The sequence below is a fragment of the Cryptotermes secundus genome, unplaced genomic scaffold (assembly GCF_002891405.2).
Source record: "Cryptotermes secundus unplaced genomic scaffold, Csec_1.0 scaffold49, whole genome shotgun sequence".
In the NCBI taxonomy this organism is placed as follows: domain Eukaryota; kingdom Metazoa; phylum Arthropoda; class Insecta; order Blattodea; family Kalotermitidae; genus Cryptotermes; species Cryptotermes secundus.
The window spans coordinates 1,854,727-1,875,348 of NW_019744106.1; the positions used below are offsets into that span (position 1 = coordinate 1,854,727).

The window sequence follows — 20,622 nt, forward strand, 5'->3', positions numbered from 1 at the left end:
GTCGAGCGCGTTAAGAGTGTGCAGGAATAACGTTGTGGTGCAATGAACTATTTGTTAAAATGTTGTTAGTCGTGAAAAGTGTTTAAAATGCGTGTGACAAAGTGTGGAATTATACTTCCTTTCGTGAATAATACTGTGTGTGCTGTAAAAACACTGTTGTCTGAAGCAAATGTGAACCTCGTGCAACAGATGGCGTATGCTGTGGTTCAGCATGGTACTGGGCTGTGTGTGCAATGGCAGGTAAGATCACGCCATACGACTTAATGCATAAACCAACGTTACAAATTTCATTAGACATAACGATTCTGTTGATTTATTATTTATTTGCTTAACATTTCTTTAAATAAGTCTTTTGCAGATCAGAATACACAGTATCGAATAGTGTGGTGCCTAGTAAATAATGAAACAATGTGGATGGAGGTGGTCGTGGACGAATTTAAGTACTAACCTAATATTAAGGATAACCGATATCTTAGCAGAGGTTTAGGCCTATGACTGCTATCAACTAGAACGAAAGACGTTTTCACCGTTCGGGCTACCAACATTTATACTGGCTTATATCAATACGAAGTTGGATTTTTTAGAGCGTACGATTTCTCTACGAAAACTTAAAAGTGAATACCTCTAAATGCTTATTTTCTCATTTAATGGTAGCGTCGTTAATAATTATTAGATTCGATTTAAGAATATGGTAATATATTAATATTGTTAAGTTTACAAATAAAATATATCTAAATATACAATGCACATAGAATATGCCCAAGTGCATACGTGATTTATCACAGCATTCACTGCCCCCCATGCCTTGATGGGAAGCAAAACAGCAGAAAACTGCTGTACTTGGGAACTCGGTGAATATATCCACTAGTGAACAAGGCATTTGTTTACTTATATGACCGAACCAAACTAACTGAATTCAGCCGAGACCTTGGGAAGCTAACAGTTACCAAGCTACCCAAAATTTCCCACAATTTTATGGAAGCCAAACTTCATTACAGTGTTAACAAGAGCCATCCATTTGTCCGTATCCTGAGTCATACGAATCTATCCCATCCCACTTCATCTAATTTCTCTAAGGCCCATTTAAATATTATCCTCCCACCTACGTTTAGATCTTCCTAGTGCTCTTCTTCCTACCAAAATCCTTGATGCATTGCTGGCCTCTTCAATATCTCCTACATGCCCTGCCCATCTCATCCTCCTTGACTTGGTCATTCTAACTATAATTGGCGAAGAGTACAAATTATGAAATTCATTATTATGCAAATTTCTTCAGCCTACTGCTGTTCCATCCCTCTTCCGTCCAAACACTTACCTCAGCACGCTGTTGTCAAACACCCGCAGTCCTTATTCTTTATTAATGTCAGAGACCAAGTTTCCCACCCATACATGCAGAGCCACAGGCAAAATTATAGGTATATATATCCTAACTTTTACGTTTCTGCACAGCAGACGAGAGACAGAATATTCTGAGCTAATCGTAGCCAGCATTACCCAAATTTAATCTGCTCCTAATTTATTCACAAATGAAATGTTGATTTGTTATTGTCGTTTATGCGATTTAAGAAGCTAGCAGCTGCTTAGCTAGTCAAGCAATTTCCAACATACTGTGAAACCCGAAGGTTCATTACAACGTTCACAAAAGTCTGCGAATTATTCCTATTCTGATTCAAATAAATTTAGATCACACCTTTCCATCTGATTGCTTTGATATCCATTTTAATACTCTTTTCCTATTTATGCTTAGTTCTTCCCATTGTTGATTTTTTCTTACAGAGACGTTTAAATATAGATCTTCTCCATTAAATGTTGTTGGGACGATTCAGTCAGAATAATGTATTGAAGAGAGAATAATAAATGCAAGGTCATTTAGTTTTAAAACACTAATGGAAGAGTCTACTTGAAACACAGGGGCATAGATGAGAGGATTTACTAAAAAGATTTTTGAGAAACAGAGGCTTGATATTTAGACTGAGTGAGGTTAGAATCAAGTGGTGGGCTTTTACAACATTCATGTTTCATATAAACGGAGGCTTCCTTCAGCTTTATTAGCAATAAGCAATTTTTCCTGAAGGTCTTTTGCAGTTATTTTCACTAATACCACAAATTTCGGAAATCTATATCCGCTTATGAAATCTAAATTCTAGATTTTGTCTGGTGGTGTTCTAAATTACGATTTCTCAATATACACCAAAAAGTTCCGTAACGGTTGTATATTCTGCACACGTGCCAGGAGGATGCTCCAGAATATCGAATCCTGCCAATCAACAAATGTAACCCTGCCAACACTCATCTCGCGAACAACAGAATAACACAATGACAAGAAGGGATACGTTGGCCTCTGTCCAAAAGACTTCATTGCTATACTTATTTCTCGACACCGCACATGTAAAGCCGAATTTATTGAAAAACAAGCATGGAAATGGGGTACCAGTTTTTAAATGCTCGTGATAAAGCAATCATTCCTTGAAAGGTTAAAGTTTTTCGGAAGTTACATATGTTGCTCCTATTTTCGCCATTACAGCAGATGTTTTTGTCAGTTATATATTTTACAGAGCTTGGAAAGACATTGAATGACACTTTTTGACGTATGAAAGAATGTAAAATATTTACTTATGAAAATTGTAAAAAAATAAGTTTGTCCTTGTACAGAACTATGTAATTAAGCACAAAGGTATGAAGGTGTAAGGGGAGTGGAGATATATCTCCACAATTCTTAACCTCGGCACTAGCTGGAGGTGAGTTGTCAGCTTCACGCTCCTGCCATATTAATGACGTAGACAGAGCCCCTGGTACCCATGGGATATGAGACTGGGTGGGCCCTACAGCCAGTATGGACTCGCAGAAGACAGATTTCTGACCCCTGCTCAGAATCGAACCCCGTTCTTCAAGTCCGTAACGTAGTCGCTCTACCAACAGAACCATCTCGACTTCTTATTTACACATGTTGCATTTCGAAATGCTTACACAGTACATAACATAAATTTTAACCCTTCTGTAGGCTATAATGTTCAGCAGAGGAGCTCCAGCAGTTCACCGCTTTCATTTGCTATTTATATCAGTTACAATGTAGAACACTGACGAGACACGAATCACGGAGGAATACATTTCAACGAGAATTTCTGTTTGCAGACGATCAAGAAAGTCTAAAAATAGCCAAAGTGAAAATAAATTACAAGGCGCAGTAAATAATTTACAGTTCGTTGCCTCAGGATGTGATGTGTAATTTTCGGTTGAAAATGTCATGGCCGTTTCAGTTGAAGACCTCAATAGAAACAAAATTTTCATTAATAAAAATATGCTAAAACAAGCAAGTGTTCTTAATTAACTGGGCTTATTTATGTTATATGAAGGCGAGTATGCCGTATTATTAGAATTATTAAAGATTTCACAAACCACTGGAGCAACAGTAAATCTGAGATCTTGCACGGCTGTAGGAATCATATTGTGGAATTTTAGGTCATGGAAAAATGTTATAACCTATTAACATTGTACCATGTTATACGGGAGAAGGAATGTACGTGTGTGTCTGTGTCTGTCCGTCTCTGTGTATATATGTATGTATATTATATGTGTATATGTACTTGGTACAGTCATTAATTTCTTGGACTGTTGTTTTATCGCATCGTATTACAAGGTATTCACATACACTTACACAGATCCACATCGGCCCTCAAAATAGTTACCGTTGGGCGCTATGCAAGTCTACCAACGTTGATATAGCTGCCGAAAATATTTCTGAACCATATTGGCAGGAAATTCCCGTACGGCGTCTCTTGTGACAATGACCATCTCCTCGGACGACTGAAATCTACGACCACGTAGCTTTGCTCTCAAGCGGTGAAAGAGAAAGAAATCGCATGGTGCGAGATCAGGTGAGTATGGAGGGTGTGGCAGAACGGTGACCTGTTGCCTTGCCAGTTCCTCTTGGACAAGAACAGAGCGATGTGCAGGGGCGTTGTCGTGTAGCAACAGCCAAGCAGTCTGCTTTTACCGGTTCTCACGGTCTCTTTGCTTGCAGATTTCGTATATATTTTTTCTTCTACCCTGAAGATGGAGGCGATACGTTCCTCCGAAACGTCGGTTAACACCACATATACACGGTGCAAAATCCCAGAAGACTGCTTTCTTCAATATAAAACATGACTACCAGACAAAATCTGTTTTCACTTTTTCGTTTATTGGTCAATTATGCATGTGAAATTTTGTGGGGAGAGGGATGAGAAACATTCCTACAAAAAATTACTAAAATTGTGTTATACCGTAACAATTAGCGGTAATGGTGTAGATGCGAAACTTTGAGCCTGCATTTATTACATTTAATATAGCGGGAGTATGTCTTAGTGGATATTAAGAACACAAATGACAAATTAAATTACGGAATTGTTAATTTATAATTAGTGTTTGCCGCAGTACATGGACTGGAGCATTCTGTGCTAGATTAAACGTCACCAGTTTTCAGAAGTCCGGTGTACCCATACGGTGTCGAATATCCTGCCGAAATTCCCACTTTAATACGAAGAAGTTAAATGTAAAATCTTCCATCTTCACGCATACTCATGGTACATGTACCTTGCGCAACATCGTGCAAGATTATCGTCTTAACGTGTCCAGGTTATGGCATTCCTTAATAACGTAGAATTAGCCAAATCTATTTAACTGACTCTCTTTCGTTCTTCTTAGCGAATGCTTTTATCTGCTTGTATACAGGCAGTTATATTGTAACTGTTTAGTCCAACGTTTATCTCAAAGTCCCATTAAATTTTACCTGGTCCAGTAAAAAATTTACAGTCTGACATATGTTTTTGTTTAATTTATGCTGCGATAAATAATTTATATTTTAGCTGCAGTTTTATCCGTATGCATATATTCATCGTTGCANTTATTCTAGTGGCCTTAAAACAAACTGGTGGTCTTGTCAGACTATACCTAACACGGAAAAATCTAAAGATACAGCGTTCACAGTTTTCGAGCACGTTCGTTTGCTCAATGACCTTCATGTTCATTTATTACAAACAAGCTACAAATCTCTTGTAAGATTTGAGGCTTTCACGGCGGTGACTGTGAAGAAAGCAGTCTTCTGGGATTTGGCACCGTGTATAAGTGGTGTTAACCGACGTTCCTCCGAAACGTCGGTTAACACCACTTATACACGGTGCCAAATCCCAGAAGACTGCTTTCTTCACAGTCACCGCCGTGAAAGCCTCAAATCTTACAAGAGATTTGTAGCTTGTTTGTAATAAATGAACATGAAGGTCATTGAGCAAACGAACGTGCTCGAAAACTGTGAACGCTGTATCTTTAGATTTTTCCGTGTTAGGTATAGTCTGACAAGACCACCAGTTTGTTTTAAGGCCACTAGAATAACACTTAAGGATTTGGCATCTACGAAGCTTATCTGAATGTAAAGTAGCAATAGATCTCTCAAAGGAAAGGAGGGAAGCCAAAATTGAATTTAGTCCCAATTTTCAGATCCGGAATTGAAGAGGACGTAGATATATGATCTTAATCCAAGGAAAAGACCTCTAGCTATAAGGCAGGCGCAATTCTAAGCTTGTTTGTATCGATTGGTTAATGATAGTCCAGCCACTGAGTTCCGCATGCTGCGATAGCGAATTGTTCAGACTGGCGGAAGCAGCAAGCAAGGTTTAACTTTGCTAACAAGGCAAGTTCTGGGAATCTTATGACGTCTACCCCCTTTAAAATGCTTCAGCCCACTTCGTGGGACGACAAGGAACTACACATTAATAATTCTACAATATTGTTACGTATTTAGAGGTGACTGTAGACGAGGGGGATTATGGATTGGATGATATGCTCTTCATTTGTGTCAAATATCCCCCGTTAGCACAGATATGTCCCGTTAAGTTCGCTCAGCAAAATCACTAACTTTCGACCCGTCGCCTTTCATGTTGCTGTAAACACACAGAATATTACTTAGCACAGAATTTGAAAGTACTGTATCATCAATATACATCTGCATGAATTTTTTCATGTACGTAGCTCCAGTGTTTGACTGTTTGCTTACATCAGAATGAAAACAATATATTGTCACGTGTAAGGGTATGCATGACGTATAGAAGGGTTCTGGATTGGATGATTGCATTTATTGACATCTTATTCACACAATCCGAGACTACAGACAATTTCAGCGCCATCGCTGATCTACACACTTTACAGTTTACCATTGCACACACTAGCGTTCTCAGTCTTCACTACTCGTATACAGGCAACGGATTTATAACAGTCTCACTGTCACTTCAAATCTTACAAGGAGTCTAATTTTTACAATCTAATTGCTTTCTTGCCATTATTCTGCAACTGCCAATTCAATTCAGTTCCTCTGTTCCCAAGCTCATATCCCTGCCGGCTGGCGTCTTGAAACTCGACTAGTTCTTCTCAACTGAACTTTTCTTTATAACCACTTTGCACGGACGACGCAGAAAACACAACCTCTCTATTGTTTTGGAAGGCGTGTTTGCAGCGCCGTTGCAGAGCAACGGAAGTTACTCAGTTGTTGCTTGCGTATTCGTTGACGCTGGAATATGTTTACCTAGTCGTGTCCTAGCAATGAACGTCTATTCTGACTTTTGGGTGTCATGTTACAATATATATACATACATAATGTACACACAATATTCACGCCGCTGCCATTTTGTTGTTTCAGATTCGACAAAAATTCTATCACCAAAAGTTAATTACAGTTCTAAAAGGTGTTTTCTTTGACAGGGAATTGAAAAATAAAATTTACATGGTCTTCAGTAGCATCATGTTCGTACCACATTCAATAAAATTCAATCAATTAGTTACGATGCTATTACGGAGGAAGACATGATGGTACCATAAACATGTTTTATTAGGAATGAAGGAAATTGTGCTCTAAAACGTAACAAACGGACGATGAAACTATTGTTCTATTTAATTCTTCTTTCCAAATATTTTCCTTTACGCGGGAAAAAATAGTAGTTCTGTTGAGATGTATAGCCAAACAAAACATCTTACAATTGCCCATAAGAATTTGTTTGTTTCTTAAATAAAGCGCCACTGTAATTTTCTCTTTTTCCTGCAGCCATTTTGTTAAACTTGCTTGGGTTCCAGTTTCTCCTCCGCCGTAAATCAAGTGTGAGAACACATTGATTTCCAAACCGATTAATAGGCACATTTTTTGTACAGCATATGAACAAGAGATTTTACTTCACTTAGAGCATTCAGAACTGCAGAGCTGTTCTTACTACTTTATTTTCCTTAGAGGGATTGGTATTTTTTTTTATTTTATCCTTGACAAAATATTGAAAACTTCTGCTTATTATTACTGCGAACTCAACGGACCTCTACCCATTCTCCCTCTAAATTATATTATCCTTTGAAATCTTGGTGTATATTTCATCAAACTTACCTATTTATATTTTAATCAACTGAAACTTTTGGCGTTAAAAGAAAAAAAAATGTGTAAGGGAATGGCAGAAAAATAAAATTATAAATTGCAGTATTGATTGGAATTTTTCCCACAAAAGGCGAGAAAATTTATGATTAGGTTATTATTGAAGTGGTTTTTTGTATTCTTTGTACGAAAGTAAATTATAATGGAAGAGCCCGTCAGTCTTCCCACGTGGATTCACGGTTCTGCTCTAAGCTTTTAGAAGAAAAATTTATTTTGGTACCTACTGGTCATTGCCGACTTCTGCTTTACGTGGAGCGTTCTTCATGTTAAGCACTATCTCTTCATGTCTGAAGTGAAGCCGTTCCAGAATAATTAAATAAATTCAGTTTACTCCATGAAAAGTAATAGAAAGAATTAAAAATTAAGTCACTTCACAAATTTATACAAAATTACCGAAATTATTGGAAAAATCATGTAAGAACAGTGGACAGAAATAATACCTGAATAGGCTCGATCGTAGAAACCAAACTGAAATAGAATTAACCACTCGCATACAACTGAAGAGTTGTCACAAACTGTAACAGATGAAGTGGTTTAATACCACACATGATGATGATGGTCATGACTGAATTTATATTGAATTAAAATATATATTCATCCACTTTTTTATTGCTAGTGGGTTGGGACTGAGTCCCTTGTACTGCGGCCACTTCTGGCCTACTGTACCAGCCACAGATGATAGGTGAGGGTGATTGTGGAGCAGTTGGTGGAATGAAGATTGGCAGGGGAAACCGAAATACTCGGAGAAAACCTGCCCCAGCGCCACTTCGTCTACCATAAATCCTACTTGACCAGACCCGGATTCGAACTCGGGCCGCCACGGTGGGAAGCCAGCGACTAACCGCTTGAGCTATGTCGCGGCCGTATATTCATCCACTTACTCATAAGGCATTTAATAAGCTGGAACATACACGTGACAGTGTTACTGTTGTTATTGATATCTTGATTTTTAATATATTCTGGAATATGACGTATTTTTATGCAAATATAGCAGAAAATGAGCATGCAGCTCAACTTATTTACTGATCACATATTAGCTTTGTTTACAGAAATTATAATAAAATAACTTGAAAATTCTAATGCATAATACGAGTTGTGAACAGGAGTATGCCTTTCAATTATTGCTATATTAATAAATTTATACTTTTCAGTGAGTTCTCCACAAGCATACATTCCATCTATTTTCGAACTTCGGTTTCGATCCAAATAACTGTGAAGATATGATGTACGACTGTTGTATTTCTGTACATTATCCATTATTTCATGCATTTGGTAAAGCCACCATAGTTCAAAAAGAAAGGTGTTGTCCGTGGAGCACAGAACTTCAAAACACGTTTACGTAGGATTTGAGGTTCTCACAGGAATGGTTAGGAAGATTCTGCCTTCTGGGATATAACGCCATGTAGTTCGTTGAAAGGCAGCCGACGTTTCGGAGAAATATATCGCCTCCATCTGCAAGGTCAATTCTAGCTTGGCTTATTTTTCGACCTTGCAGATGGAGGCGATATATTTCTCCGAAACGTCGGTTGACTTTCAACGGACTATATTGCGTTACATTCCAGAAGGTAGAACTCTTAATATTCTTTACGCTTTCTCAAACCTCATAAGCCTTGCAATTTATTTGTTATAGATACAACTTTTTATTTCAGAGCGTAGTCAGAAATAAATTTGTAATCATGTATATTCCTTAAATAAATCATGTTGAAAAACAATTCAAATGAAAACTATATTGTCTAGTTAAGTATTTTTTATATTAAGTTCAATTAATTTGTCCGCATAAGGGTCCTTAAGAAACTAGACAAAATTTAATTTGAGTTCCGTATAACAGGGGTTCCATTTGAAGATACAAACAGATAATAAAGAAGAAATAAAGGTATCTTTGTAACATACCGTGGAGGACCATAGGGTTGTGAGATGTTGAGGTTCCCACATTTTCTCTAGACAATCGGCTCATAGATGGCGGTAAGGTTGTCAGCCCTACGCGCCGGTCCGCCTTTACCCCCAAGAATATTCCAAGAATATTCCTGGTACTCATTTCTGTTAGAGGCTGAGTCGACCCCAGGGCCATAGTGCGGCTGGAAGGATTAGGTGAATTGAAAAAATCCAATGACCTCATCGGAATTTGATCCCGCGACCTCCGGCTAATAAATAATAAAGGAATAATATTGATTTTAGTCCCATCAATACCAGATTTCGTCGAAAATTTTGAAATTGGTTCGGATATGAAATTTATATAAGGACAAATTTAGATGACACATTATTGTGCTTTGAGTCTATGCAGCTTTGCATGTAACGCTCACTGCAGGAAACCTTATCGTTGCGATGTCAGAGTACAGAGAGGAACTTTGTTATGCTGACATCAATATGTATATATAATCGCCAAATACTATCTGTCCGTCCGTCGTACCCTGTTTCTCCGAAGTTGCGCGTCGTAGAAAAAAGAAACTGCACTTGGGGAGATAAGCCCGTAAAAACGGTTGATTTTGTTGCTTCATGCATGAGTTCGAATCCAAGTCAAACTATTTTTTCATTACTTCTTCCGTAAGGAAGACTTTAGCATCCTGGCAACAATGGAATTTAGACGACAATGTGTTTATGAAAAGAGTAGGTTCTTTGCTCGGATGGAAACGGAGGAAACTCAAGTTGTCTTCTGCCGTTCTATGAAAAGTTGCTGCTGGTAGGATATAGAGTAAACTCAAATTGTTTTCTGCCATTACTAGGAAACGGGGGAAAACGTAAAATATCACCTGCTGTTGCTAGATATAGGAGATTACTGACGACGAGGTGAGTATGTAAATGGGTTGGGAAAGGAATACAGGAGAATCGGCAGAAGTATATGAAGGTATGAAATAGATAAGGATGATAAGAAACGGAGGCGAGGAAGTTGTTTTAACTCAAAGGAGAGAAAAGAAGAAAAAAGAATGAAAATTGCGGTATAACAGACAGTAGATATACAAGAAACGCTGAAAGAAGAAGGGAAATGATATTCCCCAATCAAATTTCTAGGATAATATAAGAAACCACCAAGAGCAAGAAAAATATTTTCTGAAATTGCAGTGCAGAATTTTCTGTACGCCAACTCTAATTGTAATTCAGAAGCTATAGAAAATTATCCGTTAGCTAAACGTAATATGTTTTAACGTGCTTAAAAATGCATTCTAGGGCTCTGGCATAATAATTTCAGAAACGTTAATATCTGTATATCGTAAGGGAGCTTCCCCCACAACAAATCCGAAGAGGGAGGTTCCCTACCGGGAGGCCATGCCATCGTTTTGCTGTACGTGATATGCCTCGCTAATGCTTTGTGACAAGAATTTATTATTGTATTAACTAAACACTCCCGAACGAATATGTATATCACGAGCACATGAAATGCGCAGAGAACGTTTGAACCACAGGGGTTACAGCATACCTCATTGCACATACAGGGATGCAATTAGACGTTCTGTCTTCACCGCACGAACTTCTGTCTACTGTTTAATATAATTATTATTTGCTGAAAGATATAGAGCAGGCAATTTTATTCCTGCTTAAAATCGGACATGATTTTGTTTGTAGTTTAATCCTTTCTTTCTATATATTTATGAAGTTTTCTGGTTCAGTTTATTCTGATTGTGAAGGAATGCGAATACATATTTCAAGTTTAACTTATAAGATCAACGTTTGTAACAAATAGGTATGTATTTAAGAGGAAAACATAATTAAGGGTCAAAGAGAAGAATCCAGTTTATTCAGCCAGAAATAATTGTAGACCGTACTAACGCCCGTGACTGCAGTAACATTTGGAGATATTTATTATAAACACGGATAGTTACAGAATAAATATATAAAAATCTCCTTTGCTACTCGATCCTGCTTCTATTTTACTGCACCAACTCTATCTCTTTTCCAGCACATTAAAATTGATGACTCAAATCGGAATAAAAGAAAAGAAAAAGGAAACCCCCATACCTTGCTTGAAACAAGGTACAAGATTTTAAGGAAACAGCAGCTGTCATATTTCCTAATCATCATCACGGGCACGACATCCCTTTGTGAGCCCTGGCCTTCCTCAGAATTGCTCACAATTCTTCTCCATTCGATGCTACATTCCTCCAGTTCTTTACACCCAAAATTCTTATGTCCTGCCACACACACATTCTTCCCATCTCAATCTTGGTCTTCCGACTTTCCTATTTCCTTCTGGTTTAGTATTAAGTATTTTCTTAATCGTTCTATTCTCGCTGGCACGTATTGTGTGTCCAGCTCATTTCAAGCCGTTTCACCTTTATAAATCCAATATTGTCTGGTTCATTAAATAGTTTGTATAGCTCATGGTTATACCTCTTCCTCCATATTCCATTTTCTTCCACTGGTCCAAAGATATATCTCAAGATCCTTCTTTCAAATATACTTAACAGTCTTTCATCCGATCTTGACAGTGGCCAAGTCCATGTTTCCTAATACTGACGGAAAAATTGCAGTTGTGCCTAAACAAATTATGCTGGACGTGGAGATAAAACTCCGCACATTACAGACCTGGTCGTTGGACGGATGCATCTTCTTAACTAAACGCATAAATGAGTGCGTCATTCTATTACTATTAGTAGTCCATGCAGCATAGCCCTTCTTGAGGAGTTAATGGTATGTAAGATTTTGGGATTTCACGCCGGTGACTATGAAGAAAGCAGTCTTCTGGGATTTGACACCGTGTATATGTGGTATTAGCCGACGTTTCGGAGGAACGTATCTCCTCCATCTTCAGGGTAGAAGGAACAATATAAGAAATATAAGAAAGCAGTCTGCTTGTACCGATTCTCACAGTATCTTCGCCTGTGGATTTCTTATATTTTTCCTTCTACCCTGAAGATGGAGGCGATACGTTCCTCCGAAACGTCGGTTAACACATATACACGGTGCCAAATGCCAGAAGACTGCTTTCTTCGAGTTAATGGTAGTTCACTTAATTAGGAGTAAAACCAAATTTTACTGAATCTGAAGGTTAATTATCACGTCCACATGGAATCGTCGCTGAGCCATAATTTGAGCCAACTTAATTCAGTAGGCAATATAAAATCCTGTTAGTGTAACGATGCTCTGTCCTAACGTGATCCCAATATGTACTGTTAGGTATTTCAAGTATTCTCTTTCCGTCTTGTCTTCCGTCGAAAAATTGATTTGCATTTATGATCTCCCCCATGCATCCTACATGCCCAGTTAATCTCAGCCTCCTTAATTACGTTATGTTACCAAAATATTATTAATGGCATGCGACGTATATTTGTGCGAATACTGGACACTTGAGTTTCTTCATAAATTGCCTAAAATACGTAAAAATATTATAGAATGTTAATCGTTAGTGTGAATAATCATTTATTATGATACGTTTATATGTAACGACGATAGATGAATGAACATCACCATTACATTGGAAGTAATGAAAATGCTTTTGTATGCTTCTCTTTCCCGTTTCCGTCCAACCTGTTTGGCTGGTAATTGCTAGGAGATCATATAGAAGGTCCGTGTTTACCCGTATATGTTCTCTAGGCAGTCTCTATTTACAGATCTTCTACCCATATACAGTCACCGCGGTAAATAGCAGAAAAGACGAGTTTTGTTACATCCTTTCACTCGTTGAATCTGAATTTGATGATACATGATAATAATTAATTGTTTCAAGAGTTCTGTCTTCAGGAATATAAAGCCGTCTAGTACAATGGAAGTCAACAAAGCAGACATCTGCCTTCTGCCTGGTGAATATTAGATGCTTGGCTTACTCTTTGCTGTTTTCCTAGGAAAAGTAAGTTGGCTTTCATCTGACTACAAGGCACAATATTCCAGAAGATACAAATCTTTACACCTCTTGAGAAAAGGAAATTTAACAGTTACAATGTACTAACCTTCGTGTGGGTTAAGATGTTAAAGTGCCCTCTTACAGCTTATTAATTACTTACTTACTCATGGAGCTGAGCCTTTCTGGAGGAAATTCTGGAGCCAATTCTGCAGCTTCTCAAGAATTTCCCAGCATTTAATGGAACCTGAAGGTTCATTACCGTGTTCACAAGAGCCCCCCACTGGTCTCTATGCTGAGCCAGATCAGTCCAATCAATGCCATCTCATTCTGCCTCCCTAAGATCCATTTTAATATTGTACACCCACCTACACTTTGGTCTTCCCAGTGGTGTGTTTCCTTCTGGCTTTTCCACCAATATCTTATACACATTTCTCGTCCCCCCATTCGTGCTACATGTCCTGCCCACCTCATCCTCCTTGACTTGATCATTCTAATGATACTTGGAGAAGAGAACAAGTTATGAAGCTCCTCATTATGCAGTTTTCTCCAATCTCCTGTCACATCTTCTCTCTTCGGTCCAAATATTCTCAAAACTCCGTTCTCAAACACCCTCAGTCTGTGGCCTTCATAAACGATTCTGAAGACGCATGCAGAAGACTAGTTTAAAAAACACATAGTTATAAGAATGTGGTTAGAGTCTCAGGCAAAAGAGCGCATTTATTTGCGAGAAATGTACATCTGTATGATTTGTATAAAATGAACGGAAGGGAATTAATGCAGTTTATATGAATGTGTACATGTATGTGACGTAACAGAAAGGCAAGGTGGCAAAGCTTCAATCTTGTAATCCAGATGTATGCAGTAGTTTACGTGAACACTTTCTGCAACACTGTGAGCCTCTTTATTTGTCACAAATCCTCTGGTAATCTGATATTAATAATCGGAATTGAGAATGAAAGTATTAATTTTTTTTTTAATGCAGAAGAAGAGAGGAAAAAAAGTGAGGTTTCTCCTTTGAAAACCTACAGAATCAAATAAAGTAATGTCACGTGTCGGGCGTATATCGCGACAAATAACTTCACGCCGTATTTTATATAGCGAATTTTATTTCACATTCGCACTTACAATCACCCAAATTACAGATTTACGATTACTTCTATCTGCAGTATCACAAATAGTACACTCCAAATGCCACAATACAACTGACTGGTTGCTGGCTAACTCGGAACTAACGTAGCTCGAGGACTGACTCGGAGGTAGCTCGAGAACTGAATGTGAATAGCCTTCGCTGCTCCTCATGTAGCCTCGATCGGACAATACAGAAAACGGCCACGTAATGAGCACCCTTGTTGCCTGGCGCTGTGTTGCTAGCAACACTAGCGGCAGTAACCGCTGTTACTACCGTCGTCTCCCGCAATCCTGTTGACCCGCGCTGCCTAGCAACCCGCGGTACCCTTGGTGACGTCATCGCTGTTGATTCGCGTTGCATAGCGACCAGGATGCTAGGACTCGGCTATCTTCGGCTCACTTCGGCTTTGCTCGGTGCATCACAGCTGGCGGGGGTGGGGGAGGGGCGTCATCCATAGCTCAACATGTCAGTAATAACGACGGAATATTTTGAAACATGCTGTAGTATGTAGATCCGTTTCTTTTTTTAAATTCGCATTTATTACACACACCCATCCCTCTTAGTTAGTTAGTTAGTTAGTTATTTAGAGAGGGTGGGTTTCCCCATGCACCGCGACCAGTTTGATCTATTGTGCTTCCCTCTATGATATTCTACCAGCCTCTTTACCCTACCGATAAATGGTGCGTACCATCAGTCCCGCCGAGCAAGCGAGTTCGGCCACTTGCTTAGCGGTGTCTATAATGCTTCCCCCATCCTATCAGAGGCCTTAGAGGCTATTGTTGGGCGGGAAACGTCCGTAATTTGGCTCAGTGATCCCCTTTGGAGATATGATATATATGTATGTATGTATGTGCATATACTGTATGTATGCATGTACTTATGTATATATGTATATGTATTTGTATGTATGTATTATTGCTATTTGGCCTTAGTGTTAGCATTTAAATATAAATATTATAAGTAATGTGTACTGAATCTATAAGCAATAGTAACAGTTTAATTTCCGATATAGTAGTAGGTACATACATACATACANGTAGATTGTAAAATAAAAAATTCGCTTAATGGGGGGTGGAGTCCAACTGGGTCCATTCGGGACGGTGGCCGCCAATTGGCTTATTGTAGCCTGCCCCGTGTGATTATGATGATGGAGAATTTGGTGGAATGAAGATTGAAAGGGGAAACCGAAGTACTCGGAGAAAACACACCCCAGTGCCACTTTGTCCACCACAAATCCCGCTTTACCAGACCCGGGCTCGAACCCGGGGCGCCGCGGTGGGAATACAGCGACTAACCGCTTGAGCTGTGGCGCGGATTTAGACCCGTTGCTAAGTAATGACTGCGTAAACAACGCCCGTTGCTAGTCAACAGATCCCTAACACCCACCAGTGGACTAATTGGCAAGCGGTTTTCTCTGAGCGATCCGTGCGACAGCTGTGTGAAACAACAGTAGATGAATTATTGGAAGCGATGTAGTCGCCGGCCAGTAAGGACGTGAATATGGAAGTTGATGGATCTGTGTCGTTGAAAGCCATTAGCAGACAACAGCCGGTGAAGATATAGTAAACAGAAGACTTGTTACGTGCTGTGGTGAATTGTAGAGTGTCTGAAATAGGGATAACGCTAGAATTATTTCTAGTTATGATGTGTAAGTGTTCATTAAATACAATTGCATACCCAAACCCCGTCATAATCATACACAAACGTCGTGATAATACTAATGAAAAACTCTTGTACATTTTCTCGGCGTTCAAAAGCGCCGAACTCTTAACCTGAAATATATAGGAATCAAGGCAGTAAGCTTCCATGAATCCCTCTCAAGTTTTCTGGAGTTCCATTGTGCAATTCTATGACGTTCGCTCTCTACTGGGTGTTATAAATGGCTTCAGTGCCTTCTAGAAGCTTGGATTTTGACACTTGGATTTTATTCCTAAGAATACTACGAACTTCAGAGAATTAGACGCCATGGGCGACCCACAAAAGAATGTCATGGTGAAACTTGAGGAGCCGTAACAGGCCTTACGGTCCAATACATGATGTAGAAGAAGAAGACGACAAGGAATGTTAAGGATGACATTGTCACTGTTCTTAGGCGCTGTGCATTCAGACGTAGGGGGTTATAGGCTTATGGTTCGTACATTTGTATCTTCGACACTAGATGGAGGTGAGTTGTCACCTCACATTGTGGCCTCTGTACTTTTCGAATAGAACACTCGGCAGTTATTGCGCCTTTTTGTATTGCTAGTGGGGTGGGACTGAGTCCCTTGTACTGCGGCCACTTCTGGCCTATTGTACCAGCCCCAGATGATAGGTGAGGGTGATTGTAGAGCAATTGGTGGAATGAAGATTGGCAGGGGAAACAGAAGTACTCGGAGAAAACCCGCCCCAGTGCCACTTTGTCCACCACAAATCCCACTTGACCAGACCCGGGATCGAACCCGGACCGCCGCGGTGGGAAGCCAGCGACTAACCGCTTGAGCTATGGCGCGGGCTTACTGGGACTTTATGACCGGTCTGTACGTGACTGCGAGTAAAGAAATGGATTCACCGTGTCAACCAGCTCCTAACCAGACAGCTTGCTTACCCAGCTATGCCGTATTCCCTCAGAATATAAGTTAATTTAAATATTTCAATATACGCTTCCGATCCATTACAAAATTCCTGTACAACTTTGTTACGCCAGTTCGTCAACTAGCGAGGTTAATCTGTTATTGCAGCCGTAAAACGAACTTGCGTCACATGAAGGAGCAGACGCGTGGCAGTCGTCATACTATTGCAGTAAGTTAAGAAACAAATAATGTACATCTAGTCTGCCAGTCTCCTCTCTCTCTCTCTCTGAGGGGAGAAATGGGAGTGTTCGAGACATCAGAGAGACACAGAAGAATGAATAGAAATGTACAGTGTGAAGCTTCACTTTGTAATATTGGAGCTATTAAATCATGAAGCACGAAATGATCGGATAATTTAACATGTACCTGGGGAAAAGAAGAAATAATTAATTATCTCTGGGAAAGAGACCATTTGGAAGACGAAGATATAAGGGATAGAGCAGAAGGGACTTAGAAGGAGAAGAAGAAGAAGAAGGAGGAGGAGGAATTGGTTTCCATTACGCTGAATTAGCGTATTGATGTTCCAAGACAGATTTTTGCTATTTGTTCATTTGTAGTTTATTTATCGACTCTACAAGTAATTAGCAGGCTATATATACTTACTTACTCATGGAGCTGAGCCCTTCTGGAGGAGCTGCCAATTGTGCGGCTACTCTAGAAAATCCCAGCATTTTATGGAACCCGAAGGTTCATTACCGTGTTCACAAGAGCCCTCCGCTCTCCCTATCCCGCGCCAGATCAATCCAATCCATACCATCCCATCTTCTCTCTCTAAGATCTATTTTTATATTGTCCACCCACCTACGCCTTGGTCTTTCCAGTGGTCTCTTTCTTTCTGGCTTTCCCAGCAATATCCTGTACGCATTTCTCGTCTCCCCCATTCCTGCTACATGCCCTGCCAACCTCTTCCTCCTTCTCTTGATCATTTTAATTATACTTGGAGAAGAGTACAAGTTACGAAGCTCCTCATTATGCAGTTTTCTCTAACCTCCTGTCACTTCATCCCTCTTCGGTCTAAATATTCTCCTCACCACCCTAATTAGCTGGCTATCCATCCATCAGTAATCTGTCAGACGACAGGTCCACAGTCTCTTCCAAAACAGTTCCTCCACTTAATGCGATCTTCTGTTTTTGGAAAGAGACTATCCAGGAAAAGTGATAATGTGGTAGTTTTTCCATTTGCTTTCCACATCGCAGTACAGCAGCCGTTCAAACCACTCTGGTCACGCCTGTTGCTATACGAACTTGAACCATCTCGAGCATCATTTGCTCTGTGCTTCAAGTCGCTGCTGATGACGCTGCTTCCGGCATCAGTTTTTGGTGTCTCTCTTCGTCTGATGCCTACCCTTTGACCTGTCCAGCAAGGGAGGCCCTGCCAGTAGCTACGCTACCGCTGGTATAGCTCTCAGGGTCCTTGGCATACTCAAACCCCCTCACCACGATAAGGTGGAGACACCATCGAGGGGGCTATATCCTGAAATAATTCAGTGGTGATGTATAGTGAGTTGGATAGGATTTTGGAAGGAAGAGCCATTGTCCTAATTTTTAGTACAATCCCATTTTACAGGAGGGACTGTGGAAAATCACTGCAGCAAATGTCACCCTTTTCCGGGCCGAGATTTGAACCGAACATCTCCAGAATACAGGCCAGAAGAGTTACTATTTGAGTGAACGTGCTTAGTATAACGATAAACACAGGATATGTTAAAAGAAGTCTTTTATCATATGAGTGTAGGAAGCTGAGGAAAGAAGGCATTCTGTTATTTAAGAAAACTTTTGTTTTAATTGCTATATCTCATTTGAAAATCGAGTCACGAGTGAAATAAAATGGAATGTATTGTGCATCATCCTCATTAAGCCCCAGAAACCTTATCACATATCTTCATTAATGGTTGCGCATGCGTGATTTAGTGTGTCGTTGCTAAAATAAATGAGATTAAGTGTCTCTGACAATGGTCTATTAAAAATTATTGTGTTCCTGGACATTATCCATCATCTTGTTTTTATTAAAACACAAGTTTTCGGAGACTGGATTTTTTCTCCGTCTTCAGGTGGAACCTACTGAGTTGGGCTCAATCGATAGAGCTAGGCCCTATCTCCGGACACCTGTGCCAACACAAGACTGGATGTAGAAACCAAGCACAGCGTAAACCAGCCTATCTTGTGTTTATGCTGTTTTCCGGAGATAGGGACTAACTTTATCTTTCTGGCCCAACTAAGTAGGTTCCTCCTGAAGGCGGAAATAGAATCCAGTCTCCGAAATGTTGTATATTTTAAATTAAAGCAGGATGATGGATAATGTCCAGAAAAATAATAATTGCGTTTGTCAGGTAAAGGTAAAGCTATGCCTGTAACAGGCCGTGGAGGCCCACAGGGTTGTGAGACGTCGAGGCTCCCAGATTTTGTAGACAATCGGCTCACACAAGGCAGTGAGTTTGTCAGCCTTAGCCGCCGGCCGCTCTTTACCCCCCAGCATGATTGAATTTATTGACATTCGTAAGTAGTTTTGAATATTATATCAAATCAGCATTCTTCATAATTCTAAAGTATGTATCATAGCTGATATCCTCATAGTATTAATCGTAGTCACGTCCTTATCACCACGATCGTGCTGCCACTTGCCCTGGTAACGCGACAGGAAGTTGACGAGTTTCGGATGTATTGGACAATCTCACCAGGCGGAACTACAGATAATTATAACACACTCGCATTACTTCAACTAAAATATATAAAAAAAAGGTCTTCAACGTCTGGTTACTTGAACGACGTCTGTCTCTCGAAAGCACACTAGATCACTTCTGGTTTCACTTCTGTGTCCGATTTTCTCGCTTCTCGCTTATGGCATCTGAACTGGCGTGTCATTTACACCTGCTTGGCGGCTGCGGTAGAAGACACCTCCTTCAAAAGTTTTTGTTTTCATTTCCGTGATAACGGTCTGCCTATATACGCGTTGTCGCGTGAACGTGTTTACAATTGTCACCCAGACAACGGTGTATTCACTGCTCTTACTGTAGCAGAAACGTGATTACTGAGCCGTTGTCTAGCAATGGACGTCCCCTCTGACTCAGATATTCCGGCTTTTAGGCGACACGTCGCAATACGTAAACACATCATAATGGTGAACAATGTAATTAAGTTCCGAAGATAAGCGCTTGTGTGGCTGCTCGATCGAAATACTAGTCGACCGAACCCCTCCCCCCGTGACTCCGACCCTCACGAGATCCCTCCTGCTGTCTTGTGTGCTGTTTGCTGTAGTTTCTGTCGTAGTCCCTTGGACTGTTTCCGTCGACTGTAAACTCATTCAGCTACACATTCAATGGGTACTAGAATTGTGGCTCAGCAGCAATATTTTACCATTTATTTGGAATCTGTAATGTTTCCTGGATGTTGTCAGATGCGACAACCAGACTCTCAAGTTAATCGCACAACTCCCTACTTGGTGACGAGATCTAGGAAGTATCCACATCTCCTTTGTACACCCTCTTTATGGACGCGGCTACTGACCACTCTTCCGGTTACATATATACGTATATCATCATCATCATCATCATCGAATCTCGGATGATCCATTCTGCAAAGATAACTGATTATAATATCCTAAATAAACTAGCAGTTGATGCAGCGTTGTAACATAAAATATTACCCCTGAACCTCCGAATAAATATTGCGA

General features: G+C 39.9%; 1 protein-coding gene across 1 annotated transcript in view; it reads left to right on the forward strand.

The window, feature by feature from the left end:
- The window catches only part of LOC111874353 (5-hydroxytryptamine receptor), a 644,097-nt gene continuing 623,475 nt past the window's right edge, over nucleotides 1-20,622 (forward strand). Inside the window, exon 1 of the mRNA XM_033755419.1 lies at nucleotides 1-240. The gene's annotated coding sequence lies outside the window, so the exon portion shown is untranslated. The remainder of the gene's footprint in view (nucleotides 241-20,622) is intronic.